This window comes from Leptonychotes weddellii, chromosome 5, assembly GCF_054177405.1.
Source record: "Leptonychotes weddellii isolate Sample4059 chromosome 5, ASM5417740v2, whole genome shotgun sequence".
NCBI classification, from domain to species: Eukaryota; Metazoa; Chordata; class Mammalia; order Carnivora; family Phocidae; genus Leptonychotes; species Leptonychotes weddellii.
The window spans coordinates 10,639,690-10,660,974 of NC_138373.1; positions in this window are offsets into that span (position 1 = coordinate 10,639,690).

The window sequence follows — 21,285 nt, forward strand, 5'->3', positions numbered from 1 at the left end:
CGGCAATAATGATCCCCTTGGCTAAAATGTTGGGCCTTTAGAAGGGGAGGGAAACTTTATTATTACCAAGTGGGGTATCCCCCAAGAGTTCTGACTCAGATCTGTAGCTGAGCCAAGACATCTGGAGATTTCAAAAATTGAACTCGATCTTTAACAAATATAGACACAAATGTGAAGCACATAAAAATCACTCTTCAGAATGAGCCTTAATGGGCTGCGTTGCCTTTCAGGAACATTTCTAATGAGCCTTCGGACATGAAGTGATTCCAATTTGTGATGCATTTGAGGCAAAACCAAGAGGAGAAATTACATTTGCTTTTCCCCACTGGGTTGTTAAGGGCCCCAGATAGACAAGCCTCAAACACTCAATTGTGGGCAATGCTCTTTGTGTTCAATCCCCTCATTTGCTGGGGCTGGCACCGGGAAGGCCCAAGCACAATGGAGCCCTTCAGAACTGCTGCCGACCAACAGTGTGCAGACGGCCCAGGAGGCAAAGAGCGAGAGAGGCCTGTCTATGCCAGGCACCGTGCTAACCACTGCCTGGAGAAAGAAGAGGAGAAAAGGATACAGGAATGAAAGAGGGGCGCCTAGGCGGCTCAGTTGGTTCAACACCCAACTCTTGGTTTCGGCTCAGGTCATGATCTCAGGGCCCTGGGATCGAGCTCCGCGTCGGGCTTGGTCGCTCAGCTGGGAGTCTGCTTGGGATTCTCTCTCTCCCTCTGCTTCTACCCCTCCCCCTGCTCACGCTCTCTCTCTAAAATAAATAAATGAACCTTAAAAAAAAAAAAAAAGAAAGAAAGAAAGAAATGAAAGAGACCCAGAACTCATGGGCCAGAAGTGAGTGGTACCCCCTAGCCTTCTAAAACCTGTTTCCATTCTCCCCAGTTCTTTGGAGGACTGACCTCTGGGAAGCAGGACTCTGACCTTGGAAGCCTCGTTCTCCCTCTCACACCCCCGCAGATGCCCTATCAGTATGCACCCCAGGAATTTCCAGGGCTTCTCAGGGACACCTGTTCCCTGACATGTGACAGCCCATACACTTGATCCATGTTTTGCTGATGCACCAAGTTGGTGCTAGCTCTTCACGGTTATCTCCTTCCATATCTTGGCATCGACTGAACCTGGGCAGAGTAGACTCTAAGCTTCCCATACAGGCTTTCCGCAGGTCATCAAAATTTAGAGAGACTCAATATATGCTAGAGAGATTTTAAAATTCCAGGCAAATTTCAAGTCTCTTTTCCTGTACTTCTCCCATTATTTTAACAACTGTAGTTAGGAGCCCATCACTGGCCCCAGCCTGGCCACGTAAGCCACCAATAGAGATGGGACTGACCCAAAGAGCTGAAATCAAGGACAGAGAATGCCTAGGTCTTGGGCATCTTTGTGGGTTGCAGGGGAACATCCCCACTCTGTTGGTACCTCTGGGCTGAGAGCTAACCTATAAAATTCCACTATGAAATTAGATTGATGCCTCTTGGGGCAGACAGAGCTTCAAAGGTCCACAGCTCGGGTAACTCTGGTTCTTTGGACTTTCTTAGGATAGACACACAAGAACACATCTTGGCAAGCAGAGCTTGGACTGACTCCAGGCCCACTCAGCCCTCAGTCAAATGTCCTTGTATGGGTCACAACCTATTCAGCTGTAACCTGTGGACCCGTTTCAGGGAATGGCTACCCTTCTTGGCTCCTTCCTAAACCCTTTTCTTCTGGGGCTTCCTCTGGCCTCCTAAATGACCTGGGCCTCTACTCATCAGTAACCCATTGCCTTCCCTGGCACATGCCTACCTGGACTTCCCTGGAGAAGATCGTCACCCTTGAGCAAGCCCACCACACTGCCTTGCTTCCAGTCTCCTAAGATGCTAATATTCAGGCTCCTGGAAAGATTGTTAATAATTGTTCAGAACCAAAACTGTGCAGTGGTCAAGAACCTTGCTCTGCAACCAGGCTGTCTGGTTGTGATACATGCTCCTTCCTTTCTTATGTGTATAAGCTTGAGTCAGTTTCTTTCTTTTCTTTTTCTTTTTTTACGGTTTCAGAGGTAGAGTTCAGTGATTGATCAGTTGCATATAACACCCAGCACTCATTACATCACATGCTCTCCTTAATGCCCATCACGCAATTACCCCATCCCCCACCTACCACCCGTCCAGCAACCCCCAGTTTGTTTCCTAGAGTTAAGAGTCTCTTATGGTTTGTCTCCCTCTCTGATTTCATCTTATTTTATTTTTCCCTCCCTTCCTCTCTGATTCTCTATTTTGTTTCTTAAATTCCACATATGAGTGAAATCATGTGATAATTGTCTTTCTCTGACTGACTTATTTAGCTTAGACTAATACCCTCTAGTTCCATCCACATTGTTGCAAATGTTAAGATTTCATTCTTTTTGATGGCTAATACACACACACACACACACACACACACACACACACCACATCTTCTTTATCCATTCATCTGGGCTTTTTCCATAGTTTGGCTATCGTGGACATTGCTGCTAAGAACATTGGGGTGCAGGTTCCCCTTCAAATCACTATGCTAAAGGCAACCTACAGAATGGGAGAAGATATGTGCAAATGTCTTATCAGATAAAGGGCTAGTATCCAAAATCTATAAAGAACTTATCAAACTCAACACCCAAAAAACAAACAATCCAGTCAAGAAATGGGCAGAAGACATGAACAGACATTTCTGCAAAGAAGACATCCAAATGGCCAGCAGACACATGAAAAAATGCTCAACATCACTTGGCATCAGGGAAATCCAAATCAAAACCACAATGAGATGCCACCTCACACCAGTCGGAATGGCTAAAATTAACAAGTCAGGAAACGACAGATGTTGGCGAGGATGTGGAGAAAGGGGAACCCTCCTACACTGCTGGTGGGAATGCAAGCTGGTGCAGCCACTCTGGAAAACAGTATAGCAGTTCCTCATAAAGTTAAAAATAGAGCTACCCTTCCATCCAGCAATTGCACTACTGGGTATTTATCCAAACATAGCAATTTGAGCCAGTTTCTTAAGCAGTTTGTGCCTCAGTCACATCCCCTATAAAATGAGGATGGTAATATTAGCAGCATTTGGGGGAGGATTAATTGAAGTAGCACAGGGAAAACCCTTCTAGTGATAACTGTTCCATGCACTACTTAACATTTGCTATGTTCTACGACATGCCCTCAATATTCCTGTGTGGTTGAAAATTATTCAAAATAAAGATATGGGAAACCACAGAATAATTCTAAGGGAGGGACAGGGGTCAGCCCTTTCTACCTGGCCTTCATGCCGGGAGCGGAGTCCTGATAAATAAGACCCCATCCTCCATGTGTATGCTAATGGACATATTACGGGCATATAAATGGGACCATATTTCACGAGCTCTGGAAATCTTCTCTGAAACTCTTGGAGCCCGACGCTCCATATTTGTGGAATGAGCAATAATTCCAGGAGATGATACATTTCGTGACTCTACCAGTTCCTCTCCTCTCCTCTTTCTACATCTTTACACAAGCTCCTGTTCTTTGGTCACCCTCACCATCTTGCTTCCCTTCCCTCTGCCATTCCCTCCCCCAAAGCGTCAGAGCCAAAACAGAACAAAATAAAAACCCACCCATGGTCTGCCTCCCGGAGAGGGCCAGGAAAAACAGTGTGCTGTATTTTCTTTGTGAACAAGGTAGAAGGCTTCTGGACTCTGGGTTGGTCCCCCATGTAACAGATCCTGAGAAGAATGTCAACACGAGCCTGGATGGGGTATCCTGAGTTTTAAACGAGATTATGCAGATATAAGTGCCTGGCACTGTATTCAATAAACTCCTAGCTCTGGTGCTGCTTAAAAAGTTGATCTGCATCAGTCGTATTTTTTTCCTAAGACTTGGGACACGTTGGCCTGCGCATAAACCCTTCCCGTTCGGTGAGATTTTTCTGCCTGGAGTGTCTCTTCTGTTCTTCCCTTACCACCCTGCATTCTGCTGATGGCAAATCAATGGCACGTTTTTCTTAAACAGCCAGCACTTGGTGTGTTACTACCAACCACGAGGGCCCCCGCCTTTTAATTACTCCTGCTGAGCCTAGCACTATATATAACACTAATGTTTCTGGGACTGCCAGCAATTAAAACCAAAAATAAATAACACATTACAAGCTGCAAACCCAGCTAGGCTCGGGTAATGCTACGGATGGATAGAAGGCTTTTGTTTTTAATTGCTCCAGTTTCTCCTGGCCCGGAGGAATATAAACACCTGACAAGCAGCTGTTTGCCAGGAGATGGAGCAGAAGAGGCCTCGACTTCAATCTTGCCTGGTCTGGGGCCCCAGAGAATGGACTAACATCCTTCTGCCTCAGTACTTCACTCTGCAAAAGGGAGAGATTCGAGAACAAAGCCAACCATGTGCACACACACTGATGAACATGCTGTCTGGGGTCATGTATCGAATCAGAACGAGCTCTATTGATTTTTGCTGTGGGTTTTGTTTTTCTAGCTCGAACAGAATTCTGGAAAAAAAAAAAAAAAAGCAGTTCTGATGAATACTTAGCTTATTTCATCTGTTGAACGTGTGAGTGTCTCCCACCAGAGATGGTCCGTAACCGGGAAGAACAATTATAAGATCGAATTGGTAGAGTTCTCTTGGAAGCCCACCAGGGACAATTATTTTTATTTTTTGCTAAGGGAAGTCCTTGTGCAGTGCCCACATCCAAGGGTTGGCCAACTGCCAATTATGGAGTGCAAGAGTACAGATTGGCCAAGAAGGACCCCAAGTCTCATCTAGCCTCTGCCCCTGGGCTCAGCAGGAGTAATTAAAAGGCGGGGGCTCTTGTGATCGGCAGTAACATACCATGCCTTCAAAGGACCTCTGACTTTGTTCTACCCCACAGACCTAAGATTCAAGGATCCAGGTGTCCTGACATTGACAGTGCATCTGACACATTTTGCAAAAGTGATCCTGGGAAGACTGCCCCGATAAAAACTTCTTTTGCAAGGTCAAGAGTGATTCTCCCTGTCGGGGCTGCTGGTTGGTCCCTTAATTGGCTCCTCTCAGCACCAAGAGCCGTGGGGACCCCAGACCAAGTTTCTTCTCTGGCCCAGCTCTGGGCAGCTCCCCTGGCGTGGTGGAGAGAGCGCGGGAAGGCAGGCTCGGCACCTGCCTTGCCGACAGATGGCTGCCTTGTGGTGGAGTCCTCCTGGTCTGCTTGCCCGGGCTGCCAAGAAATGTAGGATGTAAAATTCAGGACACACCAGGATAGATCCACATGCATTTTCCTTTCCCCGTGGGTGTTGGTGGCTTGGCTGCTGGCAAAAAGCATCCCTCTTAAAAGCAACAAATAATGAGCCTTGACAGCAGCAGGACTGACCTAATGCTGACTCATGAATGTCATCATTGTTCTATCCTACTATGGGCATTAGTCCATGTTCAGCCCTAAGCCAGAATGTCTGCATAGAGAACAAAGCTGATTAGCTTGACAATGGCTTTATTCTAGGCCTGTCGCTAATGCAGGTAAACAAAGGGCAGGGCCGGGCCTCACTTGGGGGGAAGAAACATCCAAAGGACTAGAAGCCAGGAGGGCCTCTGATGACACTGTCCACTTGTTCCCATGGCCTGTTGCTTCCTCCCGACGGTTCCCTTCAAAAAGAGGGAACCCGTGAAGGGCCTTGGGTTCCCTGAGAAGTGTCAGCCTGCCTGATTCATGGGACTCGAGTATTATCGTGTGTCGACTGCCAGCAAGCCACAGCAAGGGTACGGACTCTCTCCTTCAGCTCCGGCATCGCTCACCCTCCGCCTGCACCTGTCAGAGCCCTGGGCACCAACCTCCCTGCCCCAGCAGCGGAGGGCTGAGGGAGAGGGCAGTGGATTTGCCGTCAGCGGCCCAGCTGTCTGGCAAGGCCCAGCTGGACGCTCAGGCTCATTGCCTCTCCTCTCTTTTCACATCATATCCATCAACACCCCTTTTTCACCCTGTCAGGTTCCTGGCCCCCACCTCCACCCCCAGCCCACCCCCCGGATGGGCCAGCTTTCCTCGAACAAAGGTTTTCTTTCTCGCCTTGAAGGATATCTTGGCATGGCAGCCCCTCTCACACACAGGGCGGAACCCCACCCCACGGAATCGGAGGGCTAATCGTTTTCCTTGTGCAAACATGGAGTGTAGATGGGTAGGGTTCCTGCCCACCGCTGGTGGTGCTGTTTGCCAGGGGGTCCTCTGAGAGAAGCGTGAGAAAGGGACAGACGGAGGACAGAAGAAGTCCTCCAGAGACGCAGAGGAGGTGTGTGATTCGCCGAGGGAAAGCGAGGAGCCTCCCTGCCATTTTCCACAGGGGCTGCAAACTCAGGTACCTTCCGGGATGGGCAGGAGGTTCAGATGTGGAAAACAACCTTTCACAAACGCATCGAGCTGTTGAAGAAGGAAATCCGGGAGCCTCTGGTCGGGGAAGGAGCCTCACTGGTGTCTAATCATCCTCGGTGAAAAAAATTCCTTCTCGAAGAAGAGATCCTGGGAATAGAGAGGGGCCCAGCTGTCTCACTCACTCATTCATTCACAAACCCTTATGAATCACCGACCCGGCGCCAAGACATGCGACTTCTGGTTTGTTCCTTTTGGGTCCTTTCTCTTCCAGCCCCAGAGCTGATGAGACGCAGTCCAGATCAGTGTTCTGCTTTGACTCAGATCACAGAAGTACAATAAATACCTTTTCTTTATCCAGCCATAAATATTGGTCGGACGGCTTCTTATATCATCTGATTGCTAATGGCGCATCTGCTTGGACGTATCTTTGTCCAAAATTCTTTCAAAGCAGCTGCGTGGAACCTGAGCTGTAATTTCCCTAACCCATCCGTCAACATCTAAACCCAGCTCCCCACCACCTACGGAAACGTTCGAGGCACTTACAACCACAGCTGGTTCTCAGCACTTACACTATAATTCGCCAATTACCAAGGCTTAAAAAATCATTCCAGGGTGGACCAGGAATTATATAAGCCACGGATATAACAGTGATTATACCTGGCCCTTCTGGGTGGCTCTCACCTCAGCCACAGGAATCACTTTGCAAATACTAATTAGTTGTATTCGTTCGGGGATGTCTTGTGCGGAATGTGGCGGCCGCTGGAGCCGGGGAGAGAAGCCCTGAGTCACTCCATCAATCGAACAGGAAGGTCAGTGGCTCAGAGCCCTGCTTTAGTCTACATAGTGTCCCAGAGAACACAATGAGTCAACAGAGGTGCTTCTGGCAAAGGTTGCAGGAACCGAGGGGAAAAGAATGGAGTAATGATGGCCCGAGGGCTCCCAAATTCGTATTGAGGAGGGGAAATTGGAACAATCTCCATGGGAGTTAATGACGGGCGTAGTGAGAAACCGAGTCAAGGTCTCTCCCAACCTGACTGCCTACACCTGGTTTAGGTTTGCCAGACATCTTGACGTGCACACCAGGATGGTTGTTCAATTGGCCTCCTACCCCTGGCCTTTCCCTTCTCCAAATAAACGTGCTCATCGCTCTGGATCTCCCCATACCGCACTTTGAATCAGGTAATTATCTGCTGGGAGTCTCTAACACCCTCTGACCCCACCCCTGCCATTACCTTTCATACGGGTCAGGGGGATGTCGAGCCTGCTGCCTGTTTTTGTAATAAAGTTTTATTGGCACAGGGGCCGCTGTCATCATTTACACCAGGTCCATGGCTGCTTTGGTGCTTCAGCAACCACGCTGAGTGGTTACACCAGAGATCGCTTGGCTTGCAAAGCATAAACTAGTCTCTGGCCCTCTGGAGAAAAAGGTTTCCAGTCCATGATCTGTGGCAGTGCTTTTCATACTTTTTGTCTAAAGCACTTCAAAAAGAAAAGGGTATCCGTGGGTTTCTCACAAGTGCAAAAAGACTCTGACATCTTCTGGTTTAATCTTAAAATCCTGTGACTTTTCTATTACAATGTATTCGTGTGTGTCTTAGTATAAAAAACCACAGCTATTTTGTTTGTCCCAAATCTACGGATAAAATTCATGACCCGAGAAAATTAATGACAAAGATTATTTTGTGTTCCAAAATGAGAAGGATGGACTCGCGGGTTCAGTCCCAACCCTTTCAGGCTAGCCTCTGAGGGTCCGTGCTAGCGACAACCTAGAAACTGAATGGCCACTGATTGAGTTGGGGCCCAGACAGGAAAACAGAAGCCACTCCAGGTAATCTAAAAAAAGGGAATTTTATGCAGGGGATTGGTTACAAAGGGGACAAAAGAACTAAGACATCAAAGAGGGGACAGTAAGACTACTAAGATATTCCCACAGCAGGAAGCTGCTACCCTCCTGGTCACCCCCTCCTAGGGCTGGAGACAAAGGGAAGAGGCAGGGTTGGTAGAACTCAGGAGCTGAGGTCCATCCCACAGATGGATGAGCTGGGATGACAGAAGAACAATTGAAGCTCCCAAGGTTCTCTTTCCTCTGCCCTCCAATCTCCCACTGGCACCCCCTACTGGCACAGCCCTGCTAGGAGCCACGTGGCAAAGGAGCCTGGGAATTGTAGTTTTGTTGCACATTACAGAGTTAAGAGATGGTGATAGGTCTGAGGGCAAATAAGCAAATGACTGGCGTAGATGTCCATGAGGGGATGTTGCTGCCATTAGAAAGAGTCCATCCAGGTGGCCACCAAGAGGCCAGAGAGAGTGACAGAGCCTCAGTGAATTCATTACAGTGCAGGATCTGGTCCTCAGGGTTATGACCCAGAGTCACTCTCTGACCACCAATTATTGTCTCGTAGTATATGTTTCATTCGCTGCAACAAAATTCATCAGGAAAGGTAACACATAAAAAACCAGAGTAACCCTCTAGCCGATGGGACATTTGAGAGGCCTGAACATGATTTTCCTGTAGGAAAACTGCAAGGAAATCCAAATCATCTGCAGAGTCTTTGGAGCAGGGAGGCAGCGCCAGGGGGTACCTGTCTTATGATCAATAGGTTTTCGGGCATCGGGTTCCCATAGGGTCCCTAGCAAGGCTATGCATGCCATCAAAACCAGATCCGCCTCATGGGTCAAGGCCCCTCTCAGCAGAACTGTACCTACAGGAGCACAGCTGGTGTTTGCTCAGTGACTTTATCCATCATGCTTTTATGGCTGGCTAATGGGAAACTCTTTATTTGGATAGGCTAACACAATCAATCACGTCTTAATCTGGCCTGTGAGACAGTCTGCCTCTTCGAGAAGACACATCTTGGCTTTCCCCTTTCTATGTTACTACGATGACTCAGCTGTCAGAGGCAGCCATTTACAGAAGGCCGGCCTGGCAGGATGCAGGGATGGGATGAGATGGGTTGACCCAAGCCCCTCCCATGCCACATTCAGGCCCCCTTTTCCATGTAAAATACTCTGATTTTATTATGGCCTGGGCCTTGCTTAACTTCCAAAATGACATAGCAAAGGACGGGAACCATGTCTTCCTGACCTCTAGCCCCAACAGCGCTTGGTATCTTGGTAGGTGCCCATATCTCTCTTCAGACTTCCCCCTAAATCATCCTATTGTTAAGTAGCTTTAATTTTTAGAGTATTCTTCCTTCTTTTGACGTAAAGTCTTATCATGTCATCCATTTGCCTTAGGTCATCCTCTCAAGTCACACAGAATAATTCTATTCCTTCTTCTATGTGGTAACCCTTGAGATATTTGAATAGAGGTATTAGGTTGTGCCCATGTCTCCTTTTCTCTCAGTCATTCCTTTTATATTTTGGGCATTATGTAATGCGCATCACACTGTTCAAGGAGCATCCATTCCAAAAACCTACCCTACACATTGACTGGACACTCCATTCAAATCATGCCTGACACTGAACATGATTCCTAGGTAGTCATTTCTATCTTACTGTTGTCATGTGCTCTTGGAAGTCACTTTAGATAACTTTATTCTCCCATGGCTCTTGCATCCATGAGGTCTTCAGCTCTTTGGAACAATGTAGGCTACCAGACCCCTTTCTTCCAGACCAGCTCTGCATCATCGCATTCCTGGGCTCGAGCTACAGATCCTAGAGCCCCTCTGGGATTGAGCTGTCCATGCCCAGCCACCTTCTCACTTGCCACAGAGGTTTTAGTTAATATTCAAAGTACATTGATATAAATGTGTTCAATCTTATAATGTTCTTCTACAACACAAGTTTGAGATGATCCATCAGAGAGAGAGAGAGCGAAAGAGATGACTATTATCACCAGTTGCCTGGTGCCAACAGCTCGTCTCCACCACCCTCAGCTCTCACCAGACAACTGCAATGGCCTGCCTCCAGCCTATTCTCCACAAAGCTGTGAGCTTTGGAATGCAAATCCGACCCTAACACTCTCCTACTTAAAACATTCCAATGGCTCCCCTTTGTTCTTGGGACAAAGACAGAAATTCCTAACATGGTCTTTGTGGCCTTCCACAGATACTTTGGAAACCACTTAACTGTCCCTTACTTCCCCTCCCCAGACTAGATCAAACACATCCCTCTAGGACACAGTCTCATAGACCCATGTACCCTTACGATGGTCATGTAATTTCACATGTATGTGCGTGACTCTGATAGAAGTCTGTCTTCACTGTAGAGTGTGAGCTCAGGGACCATGCCTGTTTATGCTCATCAGAGCCCCAGCATCAGGCACAGGACACATAGAAAGTCCTCAGTAAGTATTTGTGAATGAAAAGAAAGAAGGATGGTAGAGTGGGCTAGATAATAAGCCCCCCCCCCTCTCAAAATTATCCACATCCTTATCCCCAGAACTTGTGAATGTTACCTTACATGGTAAATGGGGACTTGCAGATGGGATTAAGTTAAGGATTTTGAGATAAGGGGATTCTCCTGGATTATCCAGGGGAGTCCAATGTGGTCATGAGGCCCTCACAAAAGAGAGGGAGGCAAGGAGGTCAAAGGACAAAGGAGGAGGTATAACGATGGAAGCAGGAAGCTGGAGTGGTTCCAGGAAGGAGTCATGAGCCACGGGATGCAGAAGCCTCCAGAAGCAGAAGAGGCCAGGACACAGATCCTCCCCTAAAGACTGTAGAAAGAACCTACACTGCCACCACCTTGACTTTAGCCCCGGGGGATGGGTTTTGGACTTCTGGCCTCTATAACTGTGGGATAGTAAGTATGCAGTGTTTTCAGCCGCTGGGTTTGAAGCAAATCTGTTAGGGCGGCCATAGGAAACTAATACAGATAGGAAGAAGAAGGGGAAAGAAAAAGACAAAGAAGACATTGCTGTCTTCATTGAACCTTTGGGAAAAGGTAAGAAATACCTGACCTAAAAAATACCTAAGAGAAAAGGTCTTTCGGAGAGATCAAAGCTTGTCTACCCAGGTAAGGATCCGCTGTCCTTGAAAAGGGGCCTTTCTACATGAGAATATAGTGTGCCCAGGGGGTTTTGTGATTCTGTCAAGGACTTCTGGCCCCCACCCCCTCCGGCCCTGACACTTGGCAGGGCACACTGTCCCTGCTGTTACACCTGGAAACAGCTCACTCTCCTCCAGCGGCCCCTCTGCACCCTGCCAGGCAAGTGACCCTCCCCGTGCCCCATCAGCAACCCCTGATGCTCCCTCAGCACCCCCAGTGACTTCTGGTAACCCAAAGAGCTTAAGCAGCCAATGATGCCTGAACTGCTATTCGAGAGTGGCAGGTGAGGCAAAGCTTGAGTCGTATCTTCTAGGTCCTTGTCCAGTGCCCTGTCCACCACCCTGTCTACAGGTCGGAAAGATCAGGATGTCTCGGGTTCTATCTAGAGAGGGGAAAAAAAAAATGACCCTTACTAAAACCTTGCCCGCCAGAGAGACCCCACTGTACTTCCATCTGCAAATCCCACTCAAAATGTATTCCAGAGCGCGTCTTTTCTCCCTCCTCGCTGGCCAAGGCTTGCCTGGCATGTGTCCTAATTTCCCTCTGCCTCAAAGAAGCCCCCTGACCGAAGGGGGCTGGTTCTCCTATTCAGACTACAACCTCCCTGCCTCAGCAAATGACATGACATTTGCATAAAGCCTGAATTGAGATGCTCTGGAGCAGGTGATGCATTCAGAAAACCCCTTGCTCTGTTCCCGTCCGTCAGCCTCGCCGGAGATCATCTGCCCCACGCCTCTGTTTCTGCACAACCAGCCTCAGACGCAGCGCGGGGAGGCAGGAATTGGGCCAGCTGCCTGACGACTTTAATGTTAAAATGTGTTGAACATTCACAGGCCACAGAACTCTGCTAAGTGAACCAAATGGGCCTCCCTAAAGCCATATGCTCACTCCATCACATCCCAGCTGCAGCCTCCCGTGAACGGGGAGCAGACTCGCTGGGGAAGCGTTGGGCTTGTTTTTTTTTTTTTTTTCTTTCCATTTTCCTTCCTGTTGAACTGCTAATACCAGATGCTGATGTCACAAGCCAAGAAGTGGCAGAGAAAAGTCAGCGGCAAGCAGAGCATCCCCAGAGAGCAAAGACTTACCCTTTCTTAACGAGCCCTTTTTAGAGGCATCTTTAGACTTTGGCACCCCTGCGCCCAGTTGAAGGGTGAGACCATTATGACATGGTCAGGAGCTGCGGCAGAGACAAGCTAGCTCCTCACCAAAACACATTCCTCTTTCTCTCGGGCACACAGCTCCACCATAACTGTGAGCCTCCATGTGAGCAACGCATGGCCAATGCCTGAGTTTTGGCCAATGGAATGGACCACAGGCCACTTCCATAAAAATGGCCAGGACTGTCCTGATTTTAGCACTGTGTCCTGGGAAATCTTTCAGTCTCTGGCAAACGGGAATGGTTAATCATCCTGGTGACCCCCACGGGCACCTGCCAGCTATAGACAGAATTTGGGGCCCTTCCTTGGTCATAGTTCTCAGATTTCAGCCTGCATCACTTCGGAGGGCTTGGTAAATCACAGATTGCTAGGCTCCAGCCTTTCTGTTTCCGATTCCGTAGGTCTGGGGTGGGGCTCAGGAATTTACATTTCTAACAAGCTCCCCCCTCTTCCCACCCCCACCCGGTGCCCAGAGAACTGTGCTCCTGGGCCAGGGACCACCCTTGGAGAACCCTGCCCTAGGTCAGTGGTTCTCAAACTTTGCTACATATTAGAGTTCCCTGAGGTGGGGGTGGGGGGTGGGGCACTTAAAAAACATTCCATTTCCTAGGCTGTCACCCAGATCAATGCACCAGACTGGGAGTGAGTCCTAGTTGGCAGTGGATTTTCAAGTTCTACAGGTAATTCCAGCTTTCAGCCAAGTTTGAGAACCAGTGTGCCCAAGATCAGTGTTTTCAAATGTTAACGTCCCCGTGAATCACCTGGAGACACTATTAAAATGCAGACTTTCCATTCAGTCAGTCTGGGAAAGAGCCTGGGATTTTTGCATTTTAAACAAGTTCCTAGGTCCTGATGAAGGGAGGTATTGGCCTGAGCAACCACGCTTGGAGTAACAAGGCCTCAGCTCAGTGGTCCTAATGATGAGGGAACAGAAGGCAAGCTAAGGACAGGCAAAAGCTGACACCCCACAACCCCCGCCCCCCATGGGATATATGTGACATTCCTCAGGCACTCCTGGCTGCCCTAAAGGAAAAACAAAGTTAACCTATAGGAACCACAATCCTGGGGCGCCTGGGTGGCTCAGTTGGTTAAGCGACTGCCTTCGGCTCAGGTCATGATCCTGGAGTCCCTGGATTGAGTCCCACATCGGGCTCCCTGCTCGGCGGGGAGTCTGCTTCTCCCTCTGACCCTCCCCCCTCTCATGTGCTTTCTCTCTCTCATTCTCTCTCTCTCAAATAAATAAATAAAATCTTAAAAAAAAAAAAAAGAAACCACAATCCTGCAAGACCTGAGTCTCCCTCAGTTTACAAATGTCTTACCAATCTACAAGAACAAAGTATTCCTATCAGTGGCCTAGCTTCCAGAAGGAAATGTAGATACAATTAAATGTCCTTATAACCTGCAGTCCATTGACAGATACTTGAAGCGGGCAGAGTGTAATGTTCCTCCAGGAAGCTCCCAACTATCTTAATGTTAATGCCTTGCTAGAGGGAAAAACAACCTTAACTTGACAATGGCAAGGCCTCCAGTATCCTGAGTGTCTTCTTTAACATATGAAAATCCTTTTGAAAACCTCCCTTTTCCTTACCTCCCCCAACCCCATAGTATATAATCAGCCACCCCTCACAAGCCCCGTGTAGCAGCTCTTTCTGCCCATGGGTCCCGTCCCTGTGCTTTAATAAACCACCGTTGTCTCAAGAATTCTTTCTTGGTTATGGACGCCGGGCTCCACCCCACTGAACCTCACCTATAATCCAAAATTACATCACTAAGACATCAGTGTGCATCAGAATCACCTAAAAAACCTTGTCAGAACACAGAGATTGCTGGGCCCCACCCCCAGGATTTCTGACACACTGGGCCTAGGGAGGGGCCTAAAAATCAGCATTGGTAACAAGTTCCCGAAGAAAGTTCTGGCTACTCTTGCCAAACGGAAAGGGTGGATTACGAGGGACAAATAGCAGCTATTCACCACCTTGATACAGATCCTGACATTGGGGTGCCTGGATGGCGCAGTGAAGTGTCCGACTCTCGATTTTGGCTCAGGGTGGTGAGACCGAACCCCACGTTGGGCTCCGTGCTTGGCAGGAAGTCTGCTTGAGATTCTCTTGCCCTCTCCCTCTGCCCTCCCACTAGGTCTCTCTCTCTCTCTCAAATAAATAAATACATCTTCAAGGAAGCACTCATGCTCCTGAAATGAACAGCAAAAACACTACAAGTGCCCAAAGTTCTCCCTCTGATGTTGGCAAGTGGTCACAATGCCAAAAATCCATTTCAATCTCAGTATTAACTACATAGCTTCTGATTGAGGCCAAACCAGGCAGGGTTAGAAATACCGCACTGTGGGGCTCCTGGGTGGCTGAGTCGGTTAAGTGTCTACCTTCAGTTCAGGTCATGATCTCGGGGTCCTGGGATCGCGTCCTGAATCAGGGTCCTTACTCAGCGGAGAGCCTGCTTCTCCCTCACCCTCTGCTGCTCCCCCTGCTTGTGCTCGCTCTCTCAAATAAATAAATAAAATCCTTAAAAAAATTTTAAAAAGTAAGTATCACATTGTCAATGCTATTAACCGTGGCTGCACCTGTTACCACCAGTCTCATTACTACTCCCAGTTGGCATTTAGGGACTGCTTTCTACGTACCAGGTGCTGTCATAAGCCCTTACAACTTTGTCCTCACAACAACCCTAGGAGAGAAGCACTATTATCACCAGCACCTTGCATTTGAGGAAACTGAGGCACAGAGAAGCTAAGGAACACGTCCAAGACCACAGAACAAGAACCAGGATTTGAAATCAGACAGTTGGACTCCAGTGTTTCCCTGTCATAATTATTGCCCTGTCCTTTCTCCTTCAGGGACCAGAACAAAACAATGACCTGAAAAGAAGCATCCAAACATTATTATTATTGAAGACAATCCTCACTACTATCCTTGTCTCCTTTCCAAGTCTTAAACTTCTGGTATTCACCGGGGCTCTCACTGTTTCTAGAAAAAACATCAAACCACAGAAGAAAAGGACGTGAAAGAGTCCATCAAAGCATTATGCTGAGTGTTCACGCACTTGTTCGTTCAAGAATTATTACTGAGACAGGGTTCCATTCTGCATATATTTTGAAGGTGGTGAATATATGGAGGGATCAGCTACGGGGTGTGGGAGAGAGAAGTCAAAGATGATCAGAAGCACACGATCCTCTTTGCTGCTGTGGAAACACAATGAGCTGGGAGAGAGAAAAAAAGAAGGACGTGAAGCTGGAGACACAAAGTACAGAATATGAAGAAACCAGCGCACGAGAAGTTTGGTTTTCACTCTAAGGGCAATGGGGAGCCACTCAAGAGCTAAGAGCAGAGGAGTGCTGACCTGAGCAGGAGTCTGAATGCAGAGGAACCCGTAGAAATTCTTAAGCACTACAGTGGAAGTATACTGGGGCCTGATAAGGGAAGCACAGCAGGAATGGATAGGAGGGGACACCGGGGAGTGACATGTTGGTGTGTTGGTGGGAATTCTTGGAGGGAGAGAGTGAGGGAGGAGTCCAGATGGAGTCCCAGGTCTCTGGCTTGGTAGCCATTTACCCATTACCAACCTACCAACCCTTCTTGACATGCTTCAGAAACCTAGCTACTTTGTGCTCATCTTTGGGGGCACCTGGGTGGCTCAGTCAGTTGGGCGACCGACTCTTGATTTCAGCTCAGTTCATGATCTGAGGGTCCTGAGATCAGGCCCTGCATCTGGCTCCACACTGAGCATGGAGCATACTGGAGATTCTCTCTCTCTCCTTCTCCCTTTGCTCTTCCCGCTGCTCATGTGCGCTCTCTCAAAAAAAAAAAAAGTAAAACATACACTTCCCAGACTCTCTTGCAGATAAAAGTAACCATGTGACACCATTCTAGCTAACAAGATATAAGTGCTGAATGGAACTTTCTGGAAAGCTCCTTACAGGGGCTCACTCAGCGAGAACACAGCATCTCATCTCACCCTTCTTCCTTCTTCCTACCTGGACCATGGTCAGGAAAGAAGGTCGGGAGGGGACATGCAGGGGCTGTATCAAAACCACAGAGGGGATCGCATATGAAAGAGAGCTAGGCAAAAATATTTGGTTCTTGACCATGGCATGCAACCGTGGTGCCAGCCCGGGACACGGAAGTGGCTGAACAGGAAGATGGCTGTGGGAAGAGCTAACAGTATAATTTTCATAACACGAAGGACCATTTTATTCTGGTCTAGTATAGAACTTTTGAACCAACTGCCACAAAATAGAACCGCAGAACCAGAGAATTTAAGGTTTGGTAGTTTTTACTTTGAAATCTCTCTTGTCTGTCCAAGGGAAGTTAAATGATGCAGAACTGCCTCTAGGAACCGATACATCAGTCTGGGATGAAAATTCTCTCTGGGGTTGTGGTCTAGATACTGTGTCCAGAGTCTGCCTTTATCCACTCCTGGGCTGCACCGAGCAGTCTTAACTTATGTCTACACATCGATTTATGTTTGTTAGTATTTTTTAAAGATTTTATTTCTTTTGAGAGAGAGACAGAGAGAGAGCAGCAGAAGGGGCCGAGTCAGAGAGAGAGAGGAGCAGACTCCACACTGAACACAGAACCCGATGCAGGGCTCGATCCCAGGACCCTGAGATCATGACCTGAGCCAAAATCAAGAGCTGGATGCTCAACGGACTGAGCCACCCAGGCGCCCTTGTTCTTTAGCATTTCTATATACATTTCATCACAATTAGCACTTCAAGTTTTATCTATGGGCGTATATCTATCAGGCAGTGTTTTAGAAAGGAAACAATGTTTTGCTCTTGCCCTCAAGGGAATGAAGTTGGAATACGTTCCACTCTATAGAAGCCAGGACGGTTCTCCTTGATGAAGTGTCCTCAGGATGTGGCCCCGTCCTAACCCTATTTAATATACCACCATCCAGGACTTTGCTTCTGCCCTCCCTCTCGCTGCCCAGAAATGTGTTATTACCAACTCATGGAAAGCACATTCCTCTCTCAGGGAGAAGACTCACATTAACCAAACTTACAGGCCTGATGTCTAAAACTAGACATAGCAGTTGCCCAAATCACAGTGAGAAAATAGCCGCCACGTAAAAAAAAAAAAAAAAAAAAGAGGGTGTTGGAGAAGCATCTAATCAGAATGAGAATGTGTTAGCTGGACTGATGTTTGAGAGCCTCAAATCAAGCAGAGTTGACCCAAGCAATGGGACCAAAACGGTTAGAGCTGGTTAGCCACAAATCCCACGTCCACCCCCTGCAGGTGGTGCCTCCAGCACCAGAAACACTTAGAGACCTTTGCTGAGGGGTCCCTCTCCCTGCCGGCACCTTACATTTCCTGCTGGGACTCTCCTGATTGCCAAGGTCTTTCTTTGAATACACGAATAGCTGTAATAAGGTGGCTGTCTATTCTCCCTGCCTCTTTAAGGTGACTTTTCAGGGTTCTGCTCTGATCTATTATGTATCCATATTAAAGTTTAATACTCAGAAGTCATCCTTATTTCCCTCGCTTCTCAGTTCTTAAGCAATGACTCACTTTAGACCCCAAGGACTGACAAGAGCAATGAAAGCAGACTGATTTCAGCCTGTGATGCAGGAGCACTTCTCATAACTTCATAGTCTAATGTTATGTTCAGTACCAGTGAGACTTTAAATTCGGGGCTGCAGGGAAATTTTTCAGGAAGGCCCCACATAGTCCCTCTGCTTAGAAGGTAAGCCACAGTTTCCCGAGGAAAGGGCTTTCAATCAGGAACTCTACAGAACTCCGAGGCCAGCTGGGCATAATTACGTCCCCATCAGTAGGGGCCTGGGCACGGCTTCATTCACATCTGAATCGTACGGGTCGATCATTGGCATGGGTAAGATGACAATCCTGCTAACTGTTGTCACGTCCCGTGGCTCAAGCCCTCTCTCTGCTCCCTAGCAGCCCAGATTAATCACACTGTATTTGGACAGCTTCATGGTGAGCCCACATATAAAAAGGGTTTTCTGGCACCAGAGCCGGGTTCCGAACACATTACTGACGAGATCGTCAATTTCTCTGGCGCTGGCCTGACAGATACAACTCGCTGTTGACACACAGGCTGTCACGTGCAAAAATATGTCATCCCAAGAGGCAATCTGCAGGGGTGGTTACAGTATTGAAAACCAGTAGGAGGGAAGGAGTCTATCGGCTCCTTTCTCCCTCTGCGTTGGCACCCATCTCCAAACAAATAGGACCGGGTCCATCATTAGCTCCTCTGTCCCCGCTGTCCAAGCCAGGGGAGTCAAAGGGATTAGAGGTGACATGTCTCTGCCCACTCCCAGCAGGTGTGGTGGCAACACTCTCCGAGCCTCAACCGGAAAACGAGATGGTTGAACTAGCTGGGTTCTAAAGGCCCTTCCAACGCACCGTGTTCTATTTTAATGGATGCTCTCTTGATTACAAAAATCACAGATCTTCAGGCACATAGGGATCAATTCACTTCACAGTGAACAAAAAAGCAGTCATTCATTTGGCACGTATTTATGAGCATCATCCCCCCGTAAGTCATGCCGCATCTGCCTTGAGAGCCTCAGAGAAACTACTTTGATTCTCCCATTGTGTCCTGGTGACTATTTGAGGCGGCTGGAACAAGAAGGCACTAACAGGGCAGGGTTTTAATGATTTAGTTTTTTCTGTGTTCTGGGTACGCCCATCCCTCTGGCTCTACGCCTCAATTCTAGCCCATTCTTATTGATCTCAGCAGCCCCCCAGGGCTGTCCTCAGACTCAGGGCTATGGTGCGGTCATGGAGGGGGACAAGGGGCTGAGAGGGAGTCAAGAGGATGGTGGTGGTGGTGGTGGTCAGCGGCGGATGGGAGTTACGGCCCAAGGTCACTGTGGGATCTGAGTTCAAGTCCAGGCTTTGCCACTTACTGGCCTTGTGTCCTTGAGCCCAGCTTCCTTTCTGTAAGTGCAATTATAGGCCCAATGCAAGATCAGGAGAAAGAAATGTGATACCACATAGCAGATGCTTAGCACAGTGCTTAGAACAGAATACGTGCTCAGTTGAAATAAAGCGATGATGATCATCGGGGATGTGTGTGATTTAGAAATTTCACTCTTATCGGGGATTTGTATGCCCAATTAGTAGGGGATATGAGAAGAGCCATACACATCCAGGCAGCTGCAGCAGATCAGCTACGTCGAAGAGCCCTCCCATGTATAGAATGCCATCCATGCTCTCACAGAGCTGGAGACAGTAAACGTGCATCACTGGAGATAATGTGAAAATGTCAAGGGAAACGTGAAGATCCCATTACTGATGCTTAGAAGAGGCAGTGGGTGCTTTCACTCTGGAGGTGTCATGGAGGGCTTTACGGAGGTGGTGACATCCAAAGCCAGGTCATATTTACACTGCAGATATTGAGGCAGGACATCCAGGCCCAGCGTGAGTACAGACAGGAAGTTGGACATCTCCAGACACGTCAAAGGCAGTAAGGAAATAATTCCCACTCTGCACTCTGTCTGCCCCCCTCCAACCCTGGGAAGGGGGTGGGAAGGGAGCAAGGGAGCCCAGTGCTTCCTTCTGTGACATGAATTGTTATGTTTCACTTGTAAGGCTGGGGACTTAAAATCTGCAGTGTAGCAGAGAAGGCTCTGGTACGTGTAAATCTTGGCTGTGCCCCTCACCAGCTGTGTGACCTCAGGCAAGTTATTTAACCTCTCGTACCTCTGCTTCTTCAAGTGCAATATGAGGTTTCACAGTTCTGACGGTGTTATGGGCATGAAAGGAGATGAAGCAAGTATAGCACATTGCATGCACTCACCAAATGTGAGCCACAATAACCCCATAAAATGATACAATAAAAAAACATAACATAGTAGCATGTAATAATCTAACAAAATATCCCCCAGGCTAGAAATGCCCAGGATAGGATATTGGATATATTGCTATAAATTCTTTGAGCACTGCTCACCACCCCATTAGGAAATTCTTACACCAACACCAGGCCACTAGAATAAACCAGAGGGTTAAGATGTGTTCAAATTAGATTTTTTTTTTTTCAGCGACAAATAAAACCAGCATTTTAAAGAATAATATTGCTAAAATAACGGCCTCTTGATGGTCAACTCCATAGGAACAACAATTTTTTTGAGAGAGAGAGAGAGCGCAAGAGGGTAAGGGAAAGAGAATCCTAAGCAGGATCTACACTCAGCATGGAGCCCAACATGGGGCTCGATCTCACAACCCTGTGATCATTACCTGAGCTGAAATCAAGAGTCAGATGTTCAACTGACCGAGCCACCCAGGCGCCCCCATAGAAACAATTATGATAGCAACTGAGATTTATTGAGCACTTACTATATGCCAGACGCCGCTGTAAGAGCTTCATATACATTCATTCCTTCCGTTGGTTCACCCCATCAGGTGGGTTTCATTGTTATGTGAATTTCAGAAAAGAGAAACCAAAGGTTTCCTCAATAGGACTTGTTGCATCCAACCTGGGCTAGCCCAACATGAAATAGAAGCTCATTTCTCAAGGCAAAGAGGCTTCCAGAGTATATCCCTCCCGATTTTTACTTTAAACCATAGATATGCCATGCATGGGAATGGCTGGCTGCCCCAATACTGCCAATGCCAAGGGAAACCGCCACCATGCTGGGGTGTCTCCCTAGGCTCATACTACCAGAACAGCCTGCCCAGCAGGTGCCACTTCCCAGACTCTGTGATCCCCTTTCCCAGGAAGAAATGGGAAGTCTGTGTCTCCCAAAGGGTCAGGATCAGACTGTCTTCCTCAATAAGTGAGAGACTGCAGGGTCATCACCCCAGATGACCATCAGCATTGCACGCCCCAT